This window comes from Pelodiscus sinensis, chromosome 1 (assembly GCF_049634645.1).
Source record: "Pelodiscus sinensis isolate JC-2024 chromosome 1, ASM4963464v1, whole genome shotgun sequence".
In the NCBI taxonomy this organism is placed as follows: domain Eukaryota; kingdom Metazoa; phylum Chordata; order Testudines; family Trionychidae; genus Pelodiscus; species Pelodiscus sinensis.
Window position 1 is genome coordinate 286,546,552 of NC_134711.1, and position 22,851 is coordinate 286,569,402.

Consider the following 22,851-nt stretch of genomic DNA (forward strand, 5'->3'; position numbering starts at 1 on the left):
AAGTTGCCTCAAAATATGCATTTACATTATTTAATGAAAAATCTTCCACCAGAAGATTCCCAAGGAAATCTGGTTCTCATCAGAAGCGAAAGGCTACTAGTTAATAGAGATGTTTAAACCTCTCTAAGACTAGAAAGAGTTATTTGATGCCATGTTTTAATTTTAGTAAAATTTTAGAAGTAAATTACAACCTGCACTATGATGGAGAGCTCTGCATTAAAATTAACGTTTTGGGACACTTCAAAAGATATACCTAAAGTAGGAGCTTAAGTGTACGTTACATGTAAATTATAGATCTACTTTAGATTTTCCTCATAATTTTAATGGTATTGGTTTCCTACCTAGCACCAAATAAAATGAAAGAAACAAGAACAATGTAGAGTAAGAAACATCAAAATCCCATCTTCGGACTTCTGAGCTATTCCCCTCTATCCTACTTCTATAGGTAGAGGATTTTAATCCATGAATGTAATTTTCCCTTCCAAATTTAAAAAACAACACAACAAAAACAAAAACAACCTACAACCTAGGCTTAGGGTATGAAAGTGCTGTCAAAAAAGCAGGATACATGTGACAACTCAGGCTCGAGCTATTCAGTTCACTAAGGGAAATTGCATTGCAGGCACTTAATGAAGCAAAACCAATCACCAGAACATGACCAACGTTATGTTTTGAGCCTATACAATTAAACCATGTTTTATGTGGTGTAAGATTTAATTTAGAATTATTCTAATTTTTAACTTGATCTAGTCTAACAAAGCTGTTTGTCCAGATAAAGTTTAATAATTCTTAGTTATAGTAAAATAAAGAATATTCCTTAAGAATTTTGCCAATTAAACCACAGTTTGTGTCACTGCCTTTTTGGTAGACAAAAACATTAGCAATAACCATCTCACATCAACTCTTGCAACCCAAGAGCATGTTTTCTTGTACCTCAAATTCCTTTACTGCTTTAAATCAGATGGTCAACATCATAGTTCCAAAAAGTGACTTACTGTAAGGCCAGCTGTTAGGATCAAGAATCCCTCAATGTTTTTTTCAAGTGGCCAGTTCAGCCGGGAAATACTTGGGGAAAAAAAGCAATGACCACTTATTTGTGCATTTCACATAAAATAAAGCAGAACACATAATCCACACAAGACAAGCATACAACTTGTTTATGTATATGATGCCAAATAACGTTACAGTCCACCAATGGGGTATGATTGGGCAAACTCTTACATTCCTAGGGAATTCTATTGAAATCAATGAAAGTCTGCATATCTGCAAGCATCTGCATGCATTAATACAGCTGCAGAATCAGGGACTGCTTTAAAAAAAAAACAAAAAAAACCACTACAATAGTTATAAGATGGTTGGGAAAAAAAACCACAGGGTGGATGAAAAGTATTTGGAAAGTTCTATCCGACCTGACTTCTCCGGAAACATTATTGTAGCAATTACTTTTAGTAGGAAACTAATGAAAGTGACAATACTTCATTAAACTTCAGCCAATTCAAACACATTACAGAGAAGGTAAAATGTAAATTCTATATAGCTTTCAGAAGCATCAAACATTCAGCTAACTGTAACCAAGACTTTGCTTTTCTTTTGGTATCAAGATACCACATGATTTTTAACAACTGCCATTAGTTAAATATAAAGATTTTTCTTAAATACTTCCACTCCTTTCTGAAAGTGGTATAACCATATTTAATTTGTTGCTGCTTTGTTTTCCCATTATTTTAAAGAATAAAACACTAATTGCTTGCCTTTCATTACCAACAGCAAGTATGTGTTTGCTCTCAAACCTTTGAACAGTCTGTTCCACAGTCTTGTAGGGTGAGGGGCGTGTTCCACATGGAATTAAAAGTAACTGCCATGAAGGATGCTTTCAGTCTCTAGGGGAAGGGGTGCCAGAAATGTCCTTGAAAAGTGTTCGCTGGTGCCTCTGAAGAAGTCATTTCTCCATTCATCCAAGTCACATGTTAAGAGAGTTTAGCAAATTAGGATAAAATGAGAAAAATGCAGTAGAAATATATACTTATAAAATGTTTGATTTGAAATGTTTTCTGCTGTGAAAGCATCTCAAACCCAAAAAAAGTATAAAAATACAAAAAGATCATATTGCTTACACACTTTTATATGTAAAAATATATAGCATATCAGTTATCAAGGAAGGAAAATGTTTAACTCCAACCACCTTGACATGTAAAGTTTTACCAATGCAAAGTATTAATTTGAATATATACATTTTTAATCCCTGGTTATTTACTTTAAAAAAATTGAGGCAAATAATCTTGATCTCAGGTTGAAAGTTTGTGAAACAGGTAGTGAATACTAATACTAACTGCAACTGAAAAAAGATGGTTCTTTCTACTAAGACAGAAACAGCTGCCAGAAAGGTGTTTTTTTTTTTTTTTTTTTTTTTTAAAGGTAAGCATAGATATATTTTCTGGTGTCTTAGGTTTTTGGCATGTCAATAAGCATATGTTTTACTAAGACATTTTAAAACTTTGCTCACAGTAACAGAATTGGTTTCATAAATCACCTTCCCCTGCCTTTCACAATATCATGGAGCACAACCTCGTCCCATTTATAATTTCTCAAAACCCAGTTGGCCAATAAAGAAGCTATTGCTTACTTTAAGTAGTCCTATAAGGAAAATATTAACATATTTTAACTAGCTTTAAAAATAGCTAACAGCTGGATATGACAGCTAACTCGCCATACAGCACAGATAACGGTTTGAGAAACACTGTTCTACTATACAGGTTAATCTGGAACCTGACTGGAGTAACACACAAGTATTTTGGGTCTAGAAAAATATTATGACAAGTTTTGCTGTAACAAACAGGGGAGTGCATTCATCCCTTTCCTACTGAACAAGTCACAATGCAAGAGGTCCCTTAGAATTACTCTTCAGAATAGCATGTTAAGCCAAACTGAGCTTATAAAAGTTTACGCAACCTAACAGACAACCAACACCACATACTTTTTTTGGTAAGTGAAATATTTTGCCATAATATTAAGTTAAGAACATCCCTGTATATCTATGAACTTCTTGGAGGAGTTTAGATTCTCTAACATTAATCATTAAATGACAAAAAGTGTTGTAGCTAAAGAAGTTGGTTGTGCCCACAAAAGCTCATGATACCAGCTACATTTGTTGTTAGTCTCTAAGGTACTACAGAACTAGTCACTGTATTTAAAGTTTTTTCCAATTACAGACTAACCCAGCTACCCCTCAAACTGTTGTAACTAAAGTTGTTTAATTTCATTTGAGGAAAGTTTTCCATAATTTAAGTTGTTACTTAACTTAGGTTAAGCATTAGAAATAACATTATTTTAAGACTGAGGCACCACTTCAATTAATATTACAAGAATTTAAAATGGGATCTGGGTTTAAAAGTTTATATTAATATGCTCTGTCCTCGCAGAACCCAATAACCACCTAGAGCCTCACTGACTTTGATAACATCCTGTGCAGGAGTAAGGTGCTGTCTATATGGAGCTTCTTGTATGATCAGGGCCTTCACAATGGGTGTACTACTTTGTGTAAAGATAAATCAAAATTAGTTCAATAGACCTTCCTATTTGTCAAATATTTAAAAACTACTCTAGTTTCAAACTACAGCGCATATATGAGCAAATATTTATTTTAAGCAAAGACTGTGCTGAACAATTTTTTTGCCAAAAGGACCCTAAATCTCAAAATGGAGCTTCTCTGGGTAATAACTGTAGTGTATGTTCTTCTAACACTACCATCAAGAATCAATTACCCTATGTATGAGTTTAAACGTTTAAAATGTATGCCCGCTTAAAGGGACTGGACTAGTAAGATTTAAGTAGTCAAATCAGAAACATCTTTAAAGCTATAACCAAAGCATTATATTCTGAACACAAGTCATAATTTGACTTGTGCCACAGTTCAAAGAGTTTAATCAACTCAATTTACAAAAACTTTAGCTTTTAAATCAATGCACTTTTTAAGCCTTACTTCAGTGATTTGCAAATCTAAAATACTTCATCAGTATTTCACAAACAGAGATAGGAATAAAGTACTTAGAGGGAATTAAATCCTTCCATGGGCATTTTAGTTCAAATCTAAGTCTCCGTCTCCTTGCTTGCTTTTTGTTCAAAGTTGTAGCCTGTAATTTCTTTGAGGCAAGAGAGGAATGTCACTGTAGAGTTTTCAAATACAAACGTTTAAAACCTCTCTCTCGTTTAACCTGCAAAATGCCTCTAAGTAGTTAAGGTTGATTATTTCAAAAGTAGAAACTGATTTTGAGTGCCTCTAATTTTGAGTGCCCATCCTGAGACATATTGAACTTGATTTTTCAGAGGCATCCTCCCACTTAAGCCAGGACAAAATACCAGCCAAAAGAAACCATAAAATATGAACTGGAAATGATAGAATTACAGGTTGAACGTCTGTAGTCCAGCACCCTCGGGACCTGACTGGTACCAAACCAAAGTATTTGCCAGACAACGGGAGGTCAATATTGTCTAGCAGCATTATCAACATGTCCACTGCTTCCTGGGCTCTTAGAAGTCAGTTAGGGGATAATTAGAGCTAAACAACAGCACAGACACTGAACCGTGGTCTACAGTAGGTTATTTCAAAATACCCTCCCCCTTAGATTAAATTTATAAACGGAGTGTCCACACTACCAAGCCCATTAATTTTGAAATAGACCACTTATTTCAAAACTTGTACTCCTGCTTTCCTTGGGGAATAACGCTAATTTTGAAATAGCAGCACTGGAGTGTCCACATTAATGCTGTTTAGAAATAACTACTTCCCAGGTAGTTAAAACTAATTACACCCCAGTGCTTCCTGGGGCTCTAAGTCGAGGTAGCGTGTCCACATTAACAGAGCCTGCCTTGGACTAATTTCAAGGCTTCCCCATAGTGTGGGCACACTATTTTGATTTTGTTAAAGCAGGTATTAAGTCCATTTTAGTAATTTCAAAATTTCCTAGTATAGACATGCCCTGAGAGTCAGGACTGGTGGCTGTAAACAAACTTTATGGGACCGTGGGAAACTTGGTCATACCCTCATAAGTGGACATCCGGCTAATTAAAATCATGCCAGATCACAGATGATGTTGGACCAAAGAGTTCCAGACTAGAGAGGTTCAACTTGTACTTTAAAAAATTACAACGAAACTTGAAGTTAAGAAATTGATATACTACTGGTAAGGGCAATCACAAAAATAGGTAAAAGTCTCAATGGCATTCTAAAATGAATCTTTGAAGGTAAGTGCTCGCAGCACAATAGTTGGAAGGAGAAGAGACTCTAGAATACCTGAAGGGAGACAATCCTTTGTTATATGGCTCTACCTACTACCAACCTAAGTTCAAAGGGTTCTTTGAAGTCAAAGGTATGTTTGACTAACATACATTTATATCCAGTATTGTATGAAAGTCAAAGAAAAAACAACCTAAAAAAAAGCATACCCAAAGGGAACTGAAATAGATAGGTTATGTTCGCTGTCTTGCCAATAAGCACATTTCTCCTAGAAGCCAGCAAAATTCCCACTTCTAATAATAATTTTGCACTTTAAGTCCTCCCAAGTTCTTATACGATTTTAAACTATTTTAAACAGGATTTTGTTGACACATTACCGCAGAAATCAAAAGTATCAGGCTGATCCATTAAAAAGGGACTGCAATCTTCAGCTTCTGACCTAAGCTTCTGGTATAATTGTTGTCCATGACGGTGTTGCCCATAAAATTTATTTCACTAGAGGAGGACATCTTTACTAAATGAATGTAATGAGGATTAATGTAATTTCCAATAATTCATTCTCATGGTACCATTGTAAGAGAAGGAATCTCAAGTGACAATCTAAGGTACCAACCAAACCAAATAGGATGTACAAATAGAGAGCATGGATCTTTTACACTTTATTATTATTAAATAATAAATGGGAAAATTAGATAAGATACTGTTTCAAGCAACTTGCATAGAAAAATGTAGAGTGGGGGTGTTTCAGAATATTAAGGTTAAAGTAGGATTTTAAGGAGGAAGATGTGTAATGCCAAGTTGTATTGAGGTTTGCCTCTGATATCCGCCAAAAGAATTTGTATGTACTTAAGTGAGGATATTACAATCCTCCCAACACTTTCTTGGCTGCAATACACCCTCCTTGATCTGCTCCTCAGCTGAACAAAGCGAACAAAAATAACAAGCTCTGAATTCTTATGTATGTTACTACTACAGAGATTGGAACATTAACATACATCCAAGTTACTGGCTTCACTACATCAACTTCTCCTACTGCACTCTTCTACTTCCTTACAAGGAACAGAAGAGGAACTGAATGCCATGTAGGCAGACAGCAAAAGTAAACTAAACAGGTTATTATGTGCAATTCTTCTGAGTCAGAATTATCAGGCTACTGCTCTACTCTGACTCCTCATTTCTATTCTCTTCCATTACTACTCAGAGGGTAGAAAAAAATATGTTGAACAAAAAAATTAAATAAAATCTAATGACAAATAGAAGTTAACTAAAAGCAGCGATAGTGATGACAGTAGGGGTCCTGAAGTAGGAAGAACAAGGAGGCTGTGAGCACTAGGATAACAGACTAAGTTTTAATAACACAAGAAATATTATAGCTGTGTTTTAGTTCTTACAATTAATTTGATTTGGTTAATTGAAGTAGTCAAATTATAAATTTCAAGCTATAAAGGAGATATAAATTTAATGCACTACAAAAAGCAATACTAAACAATGGCACGACTGCTTATGATGCAGAAGCTTACATGAATTCAATATTTTGTCATATATAAAAAAACTGTAGTAGCACTTGGACAAAGAAGGAGAAAATGTGTAATGACTGAATATAGGATATAGTGAGAGGGGTGGGGTGGAATGGCTCTATTTGAACTCCTGTTTTCAGAGGAAGAAGTGATTTTAAAAAGGGACTGAATAAGAAGATATGTACAGTGACACAAGGAAGGAAAAGAAAATACTGAATGAGGAAAAGTAATAGATGTTGAAAGTGGAGTAGCTATTGCAAGTGAGACATTTTGCGCCTGATCTCACAATATTCTTAGACTGGATAGTGAGGTGGGTGAATAGAGAAGGAAGTTCATCACCTCTGAAGTGGAAACAAAGACTGAAACTTGAAAAAGGAGAGAAATAACATTGAAATTTTGTAGTCTGGGGCTCACTCATTTAGGATACTTAATGAGATTCCAACTGTTGTACTGAAATGAAGATAGCACATTTATCTCTGTTTTTCCAAAGCACCAGTTTCAGAGGGTCTGTTTTAATCTGAGATGGATTTTAATTTTGGGAGATGGATCAAGTTTAAATATTTCTTGTTTTCATCATTTAGTTGTTAAGTAAGGAATATCTGATGAAGTGTGTTTTTGCCCACAAAAGCCTATGCCCAAATAAACCTGTTAGTCTTTAAGTTGCCTAACTTCCCTTTTCCTGAACTTAATTCCATCTGTAGTGATTTGATGTATCTAACAGTTACAGGGAGGGGGGAAAAAAATAATGGATGGGTCCCAGTTCCTTCCTGACATGCCAGATCTGAATGGGCCCATGCTAACTTTATGATTTTAAAATGCTGAACTGTTTGAAAAATTTGGCTTGCCTGTGTGTATAAAGTTTTCAATTACTTCAACAAATTATATAAACTTTTCATTGTTTAAACTGAAACAATATTGTTTAAGTGACAAAAATGTTATGCCACTAAGATTTATAAAATTACAGTTTTAGTGGCATCCTTGAATATTCTTAAACATACTGTATCCCAGAGATCTGAACCTTTCTTTCTAAGGCTCCCCAAACAATGTAAAAACTCAGCCTACCTGTGCCACAATATCTCACCAATATCAAGGTAAAACTTTATACTCAAACTCATCTATTAGGTAAGGCTGCACTATCCCATTTCTAAAATGAACTCATACACCTACAGTGGCCCACCCACACGGACGCTACTTGAAGAAGTAGAGTTTAACCAATAAGCTAATGCTCACTGGTTAATGGCAGGGCAGCGAAGACTCCTCCTCAGGAGCTGGGCAGGCAAGGACTGCCCGCTCTGCTCCCGGGGAAGCTTTGCAGTGAGCTTTATACTGCAGAGCCTGCAGCATGCATAACTGCTACGATTTTTAGTATAGTTACCATACTAAGTGCTTTTAAACATCCCTAGTATCAATTACTAAGTATACCAGTAGATTTAAAATATATTTGATAACAATATGGAGCCTAAAGCAGTCAATCCTGGAACCTATAAACAACTTTTATGAAGTCACTGTGTTCAGGGAAAAAAAAACCAAAGGGTATTCAATATATCCAGTACTTTTAAGCCACTCTGTTCCATTTACGTTTCCTGAATTGAGTGAATTTCTTTTCCTATAAGTAAATTAGCCATATAGACAATACAGAAGATTCTGAACAATGAATTTAAATTCAGAAAAAAAATGTTAAGAAACACTACAGTATGTTTCAGTGGATGCTTGTTTTTTAATATGCCTTTTTACATAAATCTGATACCACGGTTTTTCAAAACTATTTTCCTTAACTTTCTTATAGCAAAGTTAGAAAATCTGTGTATTTCTCTTTCAACCATAACAAAATATAAATTATAGACTAAATGCTATCACATGAATTTGCTTTCTCCCTTATCCCCCAATTTGCAGTTCTTACTCTACTTCACCCATAAACATTAAGTATTTTGTAAATTCATGTAAAGTAGTATTTTAAACTATTCACATTTTACATCCCTTATGAAGAATTTCCTTTTCAATATTTTATCTCAAGGATTCTTCCTGAGATTTGTCTGACACCCACATTTCCTTTGTGTGTACACAAAGCATTGGATTCAAGCATTCAATGAAAACTGAAGAATATCTACTAGCAGTAGGTGAAAGAACTACCACTTTTGGGAAGCAAAATTAAGATCTCTATAAAATGCTCATTTGATCATGACACCGAGGCAAACCATACACATTCTGTTTTATGCTATAAACATTCTTCTGCCAAAATGACCAAAGGTCATTCTGACTGACCATTCTGACCACACACCATTGTGACTGACTCTTGATGGTAAAGATCTTATCAAGACAATGTCATTTAAATTAAAATTAACAAAGTTATTAAACTCTGCACACTTTTTCAAAAATTCTTCAACATCTTTCTAGAGTTAGAGTGATGCACACAACTGATGAGCCGTTGAAGGTCATTTAAAAAAAAAAGAGACATGGAGTCTTTTGACTCTGACCATCTGTATGCTGCTGTGGATCCCATCAGTAGTCATACAAGCATCTAGCAGGATATAGGATAGAGAAAAAGCAGAGAAGCCCAGTCCCTAACGTTTTGTCCTTGCACCCTGCTGATGGAGCTTCTTCCCTTGTCTTTTGTATTTACTTATGCCTAATTGCCCTGAATAAATTTATGAAAACAGAAAATTAAGTATTTGCAATTATAATGTAATTAACCCCTATTTATTTTTAATCGAAGTATTGCTTTTAAAGAGGAAGTTATAGTCTATGGTTTATAAACAACAATTTAATTTTGAGCAAGTGTAACAAGATTCAGAAGTTTAAAATATTTCTTAAAACACTGAAAAAAGCTTATTATATACTGTCCACAATATTTTTTCTTTTACAGGCCACTTTGATGTTTTCCAGTGGAACTTCAAAGTTATAGCTTTAGTGTCTAAAGCAGGACTATTCAACACGCAGCCCATTGGCCAAAAGGCCCACGGCCTGTTTGTTTGTGGCCCGCAGTGCAGTTTTGCATTTACACAAGGCTCAACATGTGGCCCATGGGTAGGATCCTTTGAACATGGCTTTCACTGGGAACATGCTCCACAACAGTGAGGCCTCTCCCAGGTGGAGCGAGCACTGAAAGATGCAAGCAGACAGGCTGGCTGAAAAGATGGGAACAGGGTATCTGCGTTTCTAGCCCCCGAGAGGTGGTGATGGGAGCACTGAGGCATTGTGGGAAGTGCTGGCTGCTTAGTCTTGTGGGTAGAGCCTCAGAGGTTCCAACTGGCTCACACTGGCCATGTTGGGGTCTGACGCTGCAGCTTAAGGCTTAATCTCTGTATTCATGCCAGTCAGTGTGAAAGAAGCTATTTGCATATATATGCAATCACACTTAAGCTGTGGCCCTTGGCATGTACTGAGTGTGCCACTGTGACCCCCCAGGGCTTCCAAAGTTGAGTGGCCCTGGTCTAAAGTACTATTTTAAGCAACTGACGGGCTGACAATGACATTTTTCAAGCACAAGAATGGCTTCCTGAGCAAAAAAGTGTAAATAAATGATAATATTTTAGTTCAGCCATATTGTTTAACACAAGAGCACTAATTTTGACATTTCTGTAGCGACACATTAGTACAAAGCTGTCTGGGGTACCACTTTTCTGTTCATGTAAGATCCAACAAAGTTTCAACCTTATTATTACATAAAACCAGCATATTGTGTCACTGAGTGACTGTTGATTTTTAATTACTAAATGTCCAGTTTTGATTGTTTTAAAAATCTATAAACAACTGAATAGGAAAAAAAATCATGATTTATGAATTTGCCTTTTCATCCCATTACATTATTTCCCCCTCCTTCTCACCTACCTTGAGCCTGTGTTCTCAACTTGGCAAAACTGAGATTTTGAGTTATGACTCCACTGGTTTCTAATTGTAGTTTGAAGCCTAAGAGTTATCATACCAGATCACTGCATTGCACTGTCTCCAATAACTACAAATAGAAGCAGCTTTAGATTCAAGTGCAAGAACAAGAAAACTATTAAAAGTGGGTATGAGCAACCTGTCCTAGGGAAAGTTTCCTCTTAACCCTTCATGAAAGCATGAAGATTTATCTTGCCAAAACTCATTTATGTTTATTGTATTTATTTATTTTGAAGTATCAGTTAAAACCACTTTGTTCAAGAACAAGATTAGGAAAAAACAGTTTTCCTCTAGGTTAAAAAGTACTGACAGCTGTTTCATTCAGAAGTTGTAGTACCATCATGCTTTAGAGAAGAGGCTAAAAATCTGGCAGGGGAAAAGAAGAGACCTGATGTTAGAAATACACATTTTGCCATTTCCAGGAAAATCCAACAAAAAACTTGGCTGAATTATAGGTGTCTGGAAAAGAAAAAAGTTTTCAAACACCTAGGGGCTTGTTAGAATTTTTGGAGAATATAGATGCCAACTCTAACTCCAGCCCCACACAGCTCTAGCTTACCTAAGACTATGCATGCTCCATCTTGAGGCTGAGCAAGACTTCTTTCCTATAATGCTGAGCTCAGGATCTGAGAGCAGGGATACTATCTTCTCCTGTGCCCTCAATAGTCCCCTGGCTGCCACTGATGGAGCATGGAAGAAAAGAACTGACTTGAATGCATAGAGGTAGTGAGCCAAGGAGGTGAAGGAGAAGTGACAGACACAGGGATACAAGCGATGGAAGGAGGGAAAGAATAGGTACAGGAACAGAACAATTTATAGCTGATCAAAACATATATCCCTCTACGGTCCGGTAGTGAATCCAACATTCTCAAGTCTCAGCATTCTACTGCTATCTAGCAAACAGATGCAAAAATCCACTAGCAAGTTGTACTTGTTGCCACCATAGAGGCTGTTTCAGACAGAGGATAATAGCCTATACGATAACTGCTACCAGTTATTCCATTGATTCAAATGGTAAAGGTCTGTGCTTCAACAGGAGCGTGAGAATGTCAATATGGTTGCACATGGTCCATTTTTCCCTGGAACAATTCTTTTTATACAAGCTTTTATGAACAAATGTAACTACTTCAACAGAATTATGATAATCTGTATAACATTCATCCATCCTGTCACACACACACACACACACACACACACACAGTTTAGTTAACCAAAAAAGCTACCTGTGCAGCCATTTTAACATACGGTGTTTAAGACTGACTTCCTTACCAGCTTGAACCTACAAATAACCTGTATTTTTCACCTCTATTCAGTTACACAGAATTTCATGTGATATCACACAAACAGTATTTTAAATTGACTAGCAAACAATAGAGTACTGATATGGTGAAAGTCCATATTTAAACAATAATCAGGAAGGTTTACATCTGTCTTACATGAATACAAAAAGGAGAGAATAAAAATATCCATTGCTCAAGAAATGAATCTTCAGTAAAAAAAAAAAAAAAAAAAAAAAATCAAATAAAGTTCAGGTACCACTTACAGCTGTAGCAGAGAAATCAAGCTACTTCATGCCACTCATGGTGAGACACAGAGGATTCATCTTACTTCTTTCTCCATAGACTGCATGGACTTAATGTTCATCAGTAACAAAATATTTTTCTGAGAGATACTAAACTATATTTATTCTCTGTGGCCACTAGCCTGAAGAAAGAACATACGAAGGAAAGGGGAAAAGATACTTTATGGTGTTTGCTGTTGTAATTCAGAAAAAAAAACACATCAAGAAAATGTATACAAGAGTATGTCAAACACAGGAAAGTTAACCATGGTAACAATAAAAGAATTATTAGTTTTTAAATTTAGTTTAATTAAGAAATAATTGTTACTACTTTTCCTCTCTATTTGCTAACTAATGGGCCTTATCTGCTTCTTTTAACTATCCAGGTTTTAGGTGCTTATTGACTATCAGTTTTTCCTATTACATACCAGCTCCATTTTCCCTTTGATATTTATATACCCACTGCCTCTTTTGTTCCGCACCCCCCCCCCCCTTTATCTCCCCTATTTATTTTTGTTCTGGGCATACAACACTCCAGTCATCTGACAAAGTGAGCTGTACCTACAAAAGCTCATGATATCATCTACATGTTTTGTTAGTCTTTGAAGTGCTACCAGACTATTTGTTGTTTTTTAAATAAAAGAATTACAATTCCACTATAGATATGCCAGTCAATTTTCCCGCAGAGACAAGAGAAATGCATTGGGATACTAAAGTGAGTAATATTTCCAAGTTCCACCTAGTTAAAAAAATAAATCCTTAAACACACTGCATTAGTCCTTCACTTCAAGGCTGCTAAATTTGCTGAAATAAAAAGGCACTCAAACACTTTTGCCAGTGACAGGCCTAAACATTAGAATTTCTTAACATAAGAAATATCTAATGAAGCAACTGAACTATTGCATTACAAATGTTTCATAAGAGTCCCAATCTCTGTAATTTTTATATTTTTCACACAATTGTAAATTCTTAACTTGTGCTAAGACTTCAGACAATCTTATCTGCTGTATAGAGATACACTTGCATAACACCACCATACAAACTGAAGTTCTAGAAAAATCTCTGAAAGTTCTGCATGTACACATTTTACTATGAAAAATATAACAAATTGCCTAACATTCATAGAAGCTCTACGGTTTAAAAAAAATGCATCAGCAATAATATACTTGGTTTCAACTGCCTTCAGTAGTTGTTTTCCCCATAAGAACTATATAGGACTGAAACCTTTGATCATGCAGCTATTTATTTTTTTCCTGAATCACAGGTAACATTCCATCATTTCTTTCCATCTTCTTTCAGAATATAAATATAAACCAGTCACAAATTTACTGAGAAGAATTTTGATAATTGAAAAGAGCAAAATTTGACTGATTTGTTCACTGGGCAAGTTCATTAAGACAGAATTCTAACAAGTTTATTTAAGGAACATGCAATATAAATTAATCTACAATATGACTGTCTGCTACTAATACCCCATATCATTTTAAATGCAATAACTTTTAAAATTCAATGTATTTGTTATTGTTTATGCCCTCCTTTCTTTTCTGCATTTCTCTCTTCTGCGGAAATGAAAATTAACTTCATGTTAAAGTTCTATTTCAAACATTACAAGGGAAAGTGTTTAAAATTTTTCATGTTAATTAAATGTGTAGCAATATATATATTGGTATTTGTTTTTATAAAAGTTGTTTATACAGAACTAACATTATGTCCTTTATAAGTTAAGATCTTCCTTTTCACTTTGAGAGAAACCTCATTTATTAATATATGGAGTTTTAAAAAACAATCTACTCTTCCAGTCTGTTTCTTGGGGGTGTCTTGGCCACGTATCTTGTCTTTTTCCACATTTTCCTCTAGGATTAATATTTGAGTCAGCATTTATTCTTGAAGAAGAAACTAAAATAGAGAGTACTTTTCTTGTATCACTACAGCATTTTTTAAAATGAGTTTAAATAGGCATCAGTACTTAAGAATAAAAACAGAACATCAATTTTTAATGTTCAAGTGTCCTTTTCTTACATGGTGGTGAATTAGGGTTGTTGGTAGATAAGGTGGCCAAGCAGTTAACATCCTAAGCGTTGCCTTCCGCCCTCCCACCATGGATGGGATTTGCATTCCAGTACCTCACTTAATGATAGGTAGATTGGAAGTCTACATCCCTCCTGTGATAGGAGCAATTGGCAGGGGAACCCAGACCCTCCCATTCCACAAGGCTCCAACTCAAGACCCTAGAAAGGTCAACTCTGTCTGGCCCCCATAGGTGTCTTCCAAGTTGCACTCCTTGAGTCATGACCTACTTGCTGCCTTTCTCCTTTGGCCTCCAGACTGATACAAGGCAAAAGAAAAAAGGCACACCAAAACCATCAGCCCCAACCAAGCTCAAAAGGCAAACTCCCTCCATTGAGTAGGCTTCTCCAGGGTCTTGTCTGAAAAGCTCCTGACAAGACCTGTCCTCCCCCCTAGAGACATTCCCCTCCTGAGCTAGGCTGCTCCCTTTTCATCCCCTTCCCCAGTTAAAGGTCTGCAGGTCTAGACAGGTCAGGCTATCTGGGCCCAGTACTGTCTTTTAGCCCCTTCACGTCCCGTGTGATGTCTAGATGCCATCAAAGGAGGATAATCTACGCCCTTTTACAAATGTGCTTAAAAGATTAACAGAATACATGTAGACAGCAAGCAGAGGGAAGGGGGAAAACATGAGTAGTCAATTTGACTAGGGTAGTTGACTAATCGACTACTCTTTTACATCCCTAGAAAAAAATGGTCTTCAAGTATGTGATTTAAAATACAGTTTATTCTTTTCGTCTACATGTTCTGTTAAACTTTTAAGCACATTTGTAAAGGGATTTAGTTTATCCACCCCAGCTCTTACTACATTTAAAAGGCAGAGGTGGAGTGTGGGACCCAACACAGGCCAGGACTGCTTCAACTTTTTCTTCTATTCATGTATTATTTTTAGCTCCCCTTAAAGGCAACTAAGATGCTGAGTAACAACCCCCTCTGTATTCCAGCAAAAGTTAGCAGCAGCAGGGAGATACATAGCCCTAAAAGTAAAGTAACTCTCATACAGATCACAAAAAAGTAGGCAAAAAAACCTTAACATTTAAATTTATGCCACTCGTCTACAGATAGTACCACTTGTTACAGAATTTCAAAACCATTCAGAAATATACAACAGAAGCAGAAAAGAAATGTATACACTTTTCATGAAATATATAAAATTTTTCAAACAGAAGACACTGTCAGGTTTCTAAAAGACATTACAAATATGTAAAGATTAACACTGCAGGTTTTGTGTTTGCAACCCAAAACACACATACCATTAAGTTAGCTAATATTTTCTCCATGAAGGACACTATCAATAATTGTATATACCTAGAACACTTAAGCATGATGTAATATCATAACAGTTTTAGAAAGGTTTTTGAAATATTTCAATACACTCCTCCTTTAGAATTTAATTACTCTCTCTTACAGCCTATATAAAATTGTAAACATTTTCTATAAATTTGGTACATAAAAATGCAGAGGACTTCCACAAACACACTTTGAACCATTTAAAAAAATTTACAACTCATAATTTCACACCTACGAAATCAACACCTGGCAGTATACTATGCTGTCCCATTTTTCATATAATGAATTCCTTCTACAGATTAAAGTTCTGTGCACTCACACCTCAGACTCAATTTGTACCAACTTTTATGCTCTTACCAGATGAGATTAAGACTAAGCGGAAATAAATGAAAAAAAAAAATCAACCCCTGTTTCTCTAACCAACAAGTTTATTTAAAAGATGATATTCTGATATACATTTTACATGTACATGGACCCCTATTAATTTTTAAACCTGAAAACTCCCCAAAGATGAAGTCAGCTATGGGCAACGTATAGCAATCTCAAGATAGAACCAATATTTTTAGTTAAGTAGTTTATAAACATTAAAGCTGTTTTAAAATATCTTTAATGTTACTAGACTAACTTATACAACTATGAGTAATACTTTTCTTGCCAGACTTTAAACATATTCAGAGGCTATGAATTGATGAGCAGCCTCACATACAACTGACATCAAGGGAAGATAAAAACATTCAGTACCTCTAAAAAAGCCTTCAGACCGGGCTATTAAACAATAAGTTCTTCCATAACCTCCATGCCTTTCCATAACACTGCCATTAAAGGCATGATGAAGCATTATGGAGAATTAATAAATATATAGTTAGCCAGTGTGAAGAAATAAATAAATGTCTAAATGTTAACCATCTTTTTTTTTAAAAAAGAGAAGTTATCCATACCAGCCAAAACATCCAAAGTTAGCCTGCACCACCTTGTGCTTTATGCATGATCCTACTAGAGAGAATCTACTTCAAAATAATCTCAGAAAATGTCTTAAGATTTACTAAATGGGCTTTTACATCCTATAAAAAATTCTGCTTCTTCCATTCACTCCATGGATGATTTGGCCTTCCAATTAAGCAGCCCTTGGAACATTTATAAAAGGCCTGCTATGCACTATAACTAATAATAATAATAATAATAATCATCATCATCATCATCATCATCCCAGGACTCAATGTTTGATTCAGAATACAAGAACTATGACAATTAGCAGCTGTGTCTATTAGGTACAGGATTGAGATATTAGAAAAGTAAACCGACTTCTTATAAAGGCTATTAGGATTATTGAAGAAACTTTTCTGGATTTCAGTTCAGTGAGAAGAGTCTGCCCAAGAGTTAGTATCATTGCGTTTACAATATTAGAATTAGCATACACAAACAAGTAATTAACAGATTTGGATTCTGATTCAGTTATTTTAACTTGCTCTTTAAAAGGACTAGAAGTTTTCAAGTTTTCTGAACAAGCAGAAAAGGCATTCAGATGCTATCTACTGACTATTTGACCTTAATCATACCACATTTTTGTTTATAGTAGTTGCTCAAAGAAAATGCCAAGGACTGGAATTTAGAATAAGCACTGGTTTATACAGTGAAGTTGCGTATACTGTTGGTAAGATATTTTCATCACTCTTAAAGGCTTCCTTAAATCCAAGGAGTATGAAGGCAGGTCATGAGTAAAGGAATTAAAATGAAAAATTTTCATTTCAAACACTAGTTTAAAATTAAAATTGTTTTAAATAACATACTAAAAATCTTAAGTTACTCCAAGTGTTTGAACCCAAGTTTAATGTGGTTAATTTTGTTCCCTTGTGATTTCTGCAATTGCTCTTATGTAAATGATGAGTGTCAGTTGTCACCTCATTCATATATATTAGGTATGTCTGTCTAAATTCTACTTACTCTTAAAATGATTTAATCCTTTACTTAGCATTTCACAGCTAAGGGTTCACAGACATAGGAAAAGCAATGATTAAAAAGGTATTTCCATTACGTACTGCTGCTTTTCATTTGAGTGCCTGAAGATATTCATTTCTGTGCAAAGATAGACTACTCAACACAGATGTAATTCTTTTTGTTTTTCTTACATTGCATGCAATTTGAAATATTTGAATGTGCAGGAAATATTTTCAGCAGTTAAACTGGTCATGTGTCTTGTGCTCAGTTAACTATTTTAAATAAAGTGACAGTCACTGAGAACAGCTAGCTGGACAACACAATATATTACGTTCATAAAAGAGTGATGTAAATGTTGTAGGCCAGGAGTAAATAATTTTTGCCTGGGGCTACTTAAAAAATATTTGAAGTAGCCCTGGGCCATCCCGGAAGGGGCCAGGCTACCCCACCTCCAGACCATGATTGGAGCCCCTTTACCCCCCCTTCCCACTAGGCACCCATGCCCCAGAAGAGGCTTGGCCTGGGGACAGGGGAGCGCAGGAAGCCTCCCCCCATCTTGTGAGGTGCCGTGGGCTTCTCACAGGGCCAGGGCAGGGCAAAGGAAACTTCACACAACTCCCCCACCCCCAGGCTCCGCTCTCCCCCCGCCACATGCTGCTGGCAGGGCGGGAGGAGGCTTCGCGTGCTCCCCTGTCCCCAGGCCAATTAAGGCCTAGGGACGGGGGAAACGCGCGAAGCCTTGGCTGCTCTGCCCCCACCTCGCGAGTAGCGCTCAGTGCTCTGAAGTGCCGAGCACTGCTTGCAGGGCGGGGACAGAGCAGAGAAGGCTTTGGGTGCTCCCCTGCCTCCAGGCCTTAATTGGCCTTGGGTTGGGGGAGCAGCAGGGCCTCCACAGGCCAGATCCTTTTGCCCACTCTTGTTGTAGGGAGTCCCACAACAGAATTTTCTGTCACATTTGATATCTCATCCCTAAAATTCCACTAACACTGTTTTAATTTGGAATTTTTTGGCTAGTGCTCTGTATTTTCTTCACATAAGCAACAAAGTCTGAATTTTACAATTCTAGGTTATATATGAAAGAAAATCAGGGATTTAGGATACAGCCTTCCTAGATATCCTGCAAATTTCTTCTCACTGGCCATCCAAAACAATGAGGAAATATTAATACATACAGAACAACTTTGCCAGTCAGTCATTTAATGACTTCATATATGGTTAAAGTGCTTTGCTAGATCTGGGCCCAATATTCCATAGGATGAAGTACCAGGCTGGGCCAAAGAACACTAGCTATATACAATCTCTAGTTGCAATCCAAAGTCCGTACCTAAACAGACACATTTAGTTTACCTCTTTTGAACAGGTGTCAGGATTTTGTTTCCCTCTAGTTACACACAAATGTGTGGTAGGCTTTCACTTCCTGCAGCACATATTCAGTTACTGTAAAAATGGTGCTATTGGCTTTTATGTTTTTATTTAAATGATTCCAAAATTGACTTTTTTAAAAAACTGGCAGTGTTGCTAGCCAAGAAAGCAAGCCATGTTGTTTCCTGGCCTATTCGAACCCATTACCTTCCAACACTCTGCCTTACTAAGCCCTGTACAATACCCACTGTTGCCTTCACTGGGGCTGTGCAGGTGATACCAAGGGCAGAATTTGTCCCAGTAATGAACAACAATTCTGTACAAGGCAATAACATTCACCCCACTTTTCCAGAGTTTTGCTGAATTCACACAACTAAGAAAATATGAATTCAGGCCAAGAATTGTAAGTCTACATACCTAAAGTTTAGCACCTACATAAGTCACCTGATTTTCAAAATTATCCTATACCTGGAGCTCAACTTCAATAGGATCTGTAGGTTCTTAACATTTCAAAAAGTTATGCCACTTATTTATATACAGCTTTACACACCTATTTTTGTCTATCTGGGTACAAAGGTACAAAGCAATAAATGAACACCATTAGTAAGTGAACTGAATTACTGTATAATCAACAGCCAATAAATGTGTATTAATGGTGCAGGAGGAAAAAAGTCAGGAGTCACTTCTCAATAAAATTTGTTCCTCTTCAGGAGATCATAAGACCTATTTTAATGGAGTGCTATGATGATCTGGGATATGAACATTCTGACTGCAATGGGATGACTAGGTCACTAAAAAATAATTGACAGCAATTGTATAATGGAAAATCATTATTCTGTTCCAGTATAACTGTAATCATTCATGATTATACAGGGCAAAATTATGAACACTTTAATTTTATTAAAACATGATCCCAAAGAACAGATATTTTACTCATACATACAAAATGTGGTTCCTAACTCCTACATAATGCCAGAGTCATGTAAATCCCTGTTCAATAGACTTTAGCATGCCAACAAGTCATAAATTAAAAACAAAGAATAATAAAAATACCAATTTTACAACATGTACTAGCTTTCTTCAAGCACATATACCAGAATCCCCCCCTCCCCCCCCCCCAAGAGGCAAGGTACATCATGCTTTCATGCTCTGTTCATTCTCTTCCCTGAAAACTTCCCTCCTAACTTATTGGGAGAGTAAGTCTTTCACATATAGTTGCTACCATAACCTAAACCATATTAAAAACTGATATTTACTATCTGATTGATGATTTTTCATGAAAGGAGTTGATGGCACTTCAATGTTCACACCACAACAGTTTCAGTATTAACATGTGTCAACATTTTGCAATGGTAGGCCAAAAACCAAAAGTGTACAAATCAGGTAACAGGACCAGAAAAGACAAGTTTGGTCATCGAGTCTGATGCCACATATTTTGTAAAGCTTGTCGCCAGATGATTGAAATAAATGTCTTCTAGACTTTTTTTTTAAGTCCACAACAGTGCTTTAATCATATATCATAGTAGTCTATTCTGCCTTCTAATTATGCTTGAACTCTTATTTCTGCTTTCCTTAGCTTTGGGCTATTGTTTCTTATATCATCAGGTTTTGAGATTGTGAATAGTTTTCTTACTTCATTTGTATTAGTTATTCCAGGTTGTACCTCCCTTAAATGGGACTCCCTGGTCTGGCAACAGCCGTGGTGCAGCATGGATCATGGATGTTCCTGGACCACAGAGCTCAGAAAGAGGGAGGTCTGGCAGTGGGGCAGGCGCACCATAAGGGGCACCAGCAACTCAGCCAGGAACCCAGAGTGTGTGTATGGAGGACAGATGGCATGCTGGGGAGTTTTGGCCCCAGCAGAGCTCTCTGGCCCTAACGGTCGAGGAGCTCTAGCCTGGTCACAGCTGTCAATCTCTCCAATCCCAGCAGTAGCCAGGGAGCTCTGTCCCTGTCCCCAGCTGCAGAGCTCCAGCCACATTCTGGCTCCAGAGGCTGGGGAACTCCAGCCCTAACAGCAGCCAGGGAGCTCCAGCCCTGTCCTTCCAACCCTGACCCCGGAGCTCTGACAGTGGTGTTCCGGCCCCAGCAGCAGTGGGGCTGAGGAGAGTCTCAGGGGTCTGAGGTAGCAGCAGGGACAGGCTGGAACCCTAGTTCAGTCTAACAAATCCCCTTGTTCAGGGCTAGTCAGGGGCAGAGGGTGCCAGACCAGCAAGGTCCAACCTGTATCACGAAACTCTCTCAATTGATTATCGTCCCTCCCATTGCCTCTCTCCCAGTGTATGAGAAAGCATGAAGTTTATATTTCTGCTTAATGCTATACTGTCTCTAGTGTTCTTGTAAACATTTGCTATTTGCTCTATCTTCCTTCCCTCCCCTCCCCCCAAACTTGTTCCCTTCCTGCTAGAACTCTTCCATTCGTGCATTTTCTCTCCAGGGTAGATGACTTTACTATTACTTATACTCTGTCTGGGCTAGCCAATATAGTTAACACTTATGAAAACAATCTCATATTGGTTCAAGTAGCCCACTATTTTACTGATTCCAGGTAATTTTGCAATTCCACCAAAGGAATACTATGTTATTAGCTAGGAGCTAATCATTCAAGTTTGTGGTACATTATAAGTATAGGATGTTTTGTACTGCCAATTGACAAGTTGTACTTATTTGGTGAATAGGACTTCACATTCTAATTTCACCAAACTAGAAATTTTCACAAGAATTAAATTTAAGAAAAAAATTCTGAGAAAATTCAGTGGCTGCTTTTCAATGTTAAATAACTTCAAATTCTTACTTCTTATATATTCAAAGGATTTAACCAAACTAGGAATGATTCAGTTTAATAATAAGGAAGATGACAAAAAGGCACACAAAACTAAAGCTCCTAACATGTAAGAAAATTCCCCGCAGAGATCAAGTTACTGGCTAGGAAAGTATAGTACTCAGCATCTATGACAAGCAGCCCTAACTAACAGCATTAGAGGACCCATAACATGTTCTGCTAGCTGCTGGTTCTTCTTGCCCTTTGTCAGAGCCAATGGAGTACCAACTGCAGCAGTTCTTGATGTGTCAGTATCATGGAATGAGAATCAATGCATCTATGAAAGGTGACAGAGCATCTTCCCCATTGGTATCCCAAGTCTTCTCACCGAGAAGACCAGGGATTGCTCCCTCACCGGACCACTTCTCCTAATGCATAACAAAAGAAAGAGGTGTGAGATACTGTCGCACACTCTGCTTTTATTGTGCATTTGAAAGAGCAGAGTCTTATCTCTGAGATCAGATCATGCACAAGGGGAACAATGACTCTTGGAGGAAGTAATTGGGACACAGACTTGGAACTTCTTTCAAAAAGCAGTTGCTGTATGGAATGGAGTTGAGTCCCCTGATGCCTCCTCACACAAATATCCTTCCAGCAAAGCAGGGATAACAGGGAAAGTCACTCCTGTCTATTCTTGCCATTCTACGTCAATGGGCAGAGCGGAGCTAGTCAATATAACATGGCAAAGGAGTGCCCTTTGCATCATTAGACAAAACTACCTTCTCTATTTGCCAGTCTGACTCTATTGGTGAGCAGGAAAGTATATTTTTCCTGTTATATTAGTAACAAAACTGAATTATGAAAAATCTATTAAAATAAGACTCAAACATGCTCTTCTGGGATGCAAATACATGACAAATTTCTACAGATAAATTTAGCTTCTGAAATGGGAGGATTGTAACAAAGGTAGTGCTGAAAGCCTAGTGTTACAACTTACTCAAATTCAGAAGCTCAGCACAAACTGTTTAATACTATGCTACAGGCAGTTCCCCCACAACTTTAATTAACGAAGTATAAAATATTATTAAAATCTCAGTTTGAAAACAAGCTCCATATAAATTCACTAAGTTGTAACACAAAGCATTAAGAATGTGCCTCAAAAGAGAAAGGTTCATACTATGCTCACAGTTCTGTGAGCTCACCTGCTTACCACAGGTGCGTTAGCAACATCTGTAAACTCTCATTT

The 22,851-nt window shown here is 36.9% G+C and overlaps 1 protein-coding gene across 4 annotated transcripts in view; it reads right to left on the reverse strand.

The window, feature by feature from the left end:
* TSC22D1 (TSC22 domain family member 1) overlaps positions 1 to 22,851 on the reverse strand; it is a 132,017-nt gene that overhangs the window by 100,988 nt on the left and 8,178 nt on the right. The window contains exon 1 of one of the 4 annotated variants that reach the window (XM_075918987.1): positions 996 to 12,051. The exons of the other annotated variants lie outside the window; for them this stretch is intronic. The gene's annotated coding sequence lies outside the window, so the exon portion shown is untranslated. Of the gene's footprint in view, positions 1 to 995; positions 12,052 to 22,851 lie in introns of those variants that run through there. 4 annotated transcript variants of the gene reach the window in all.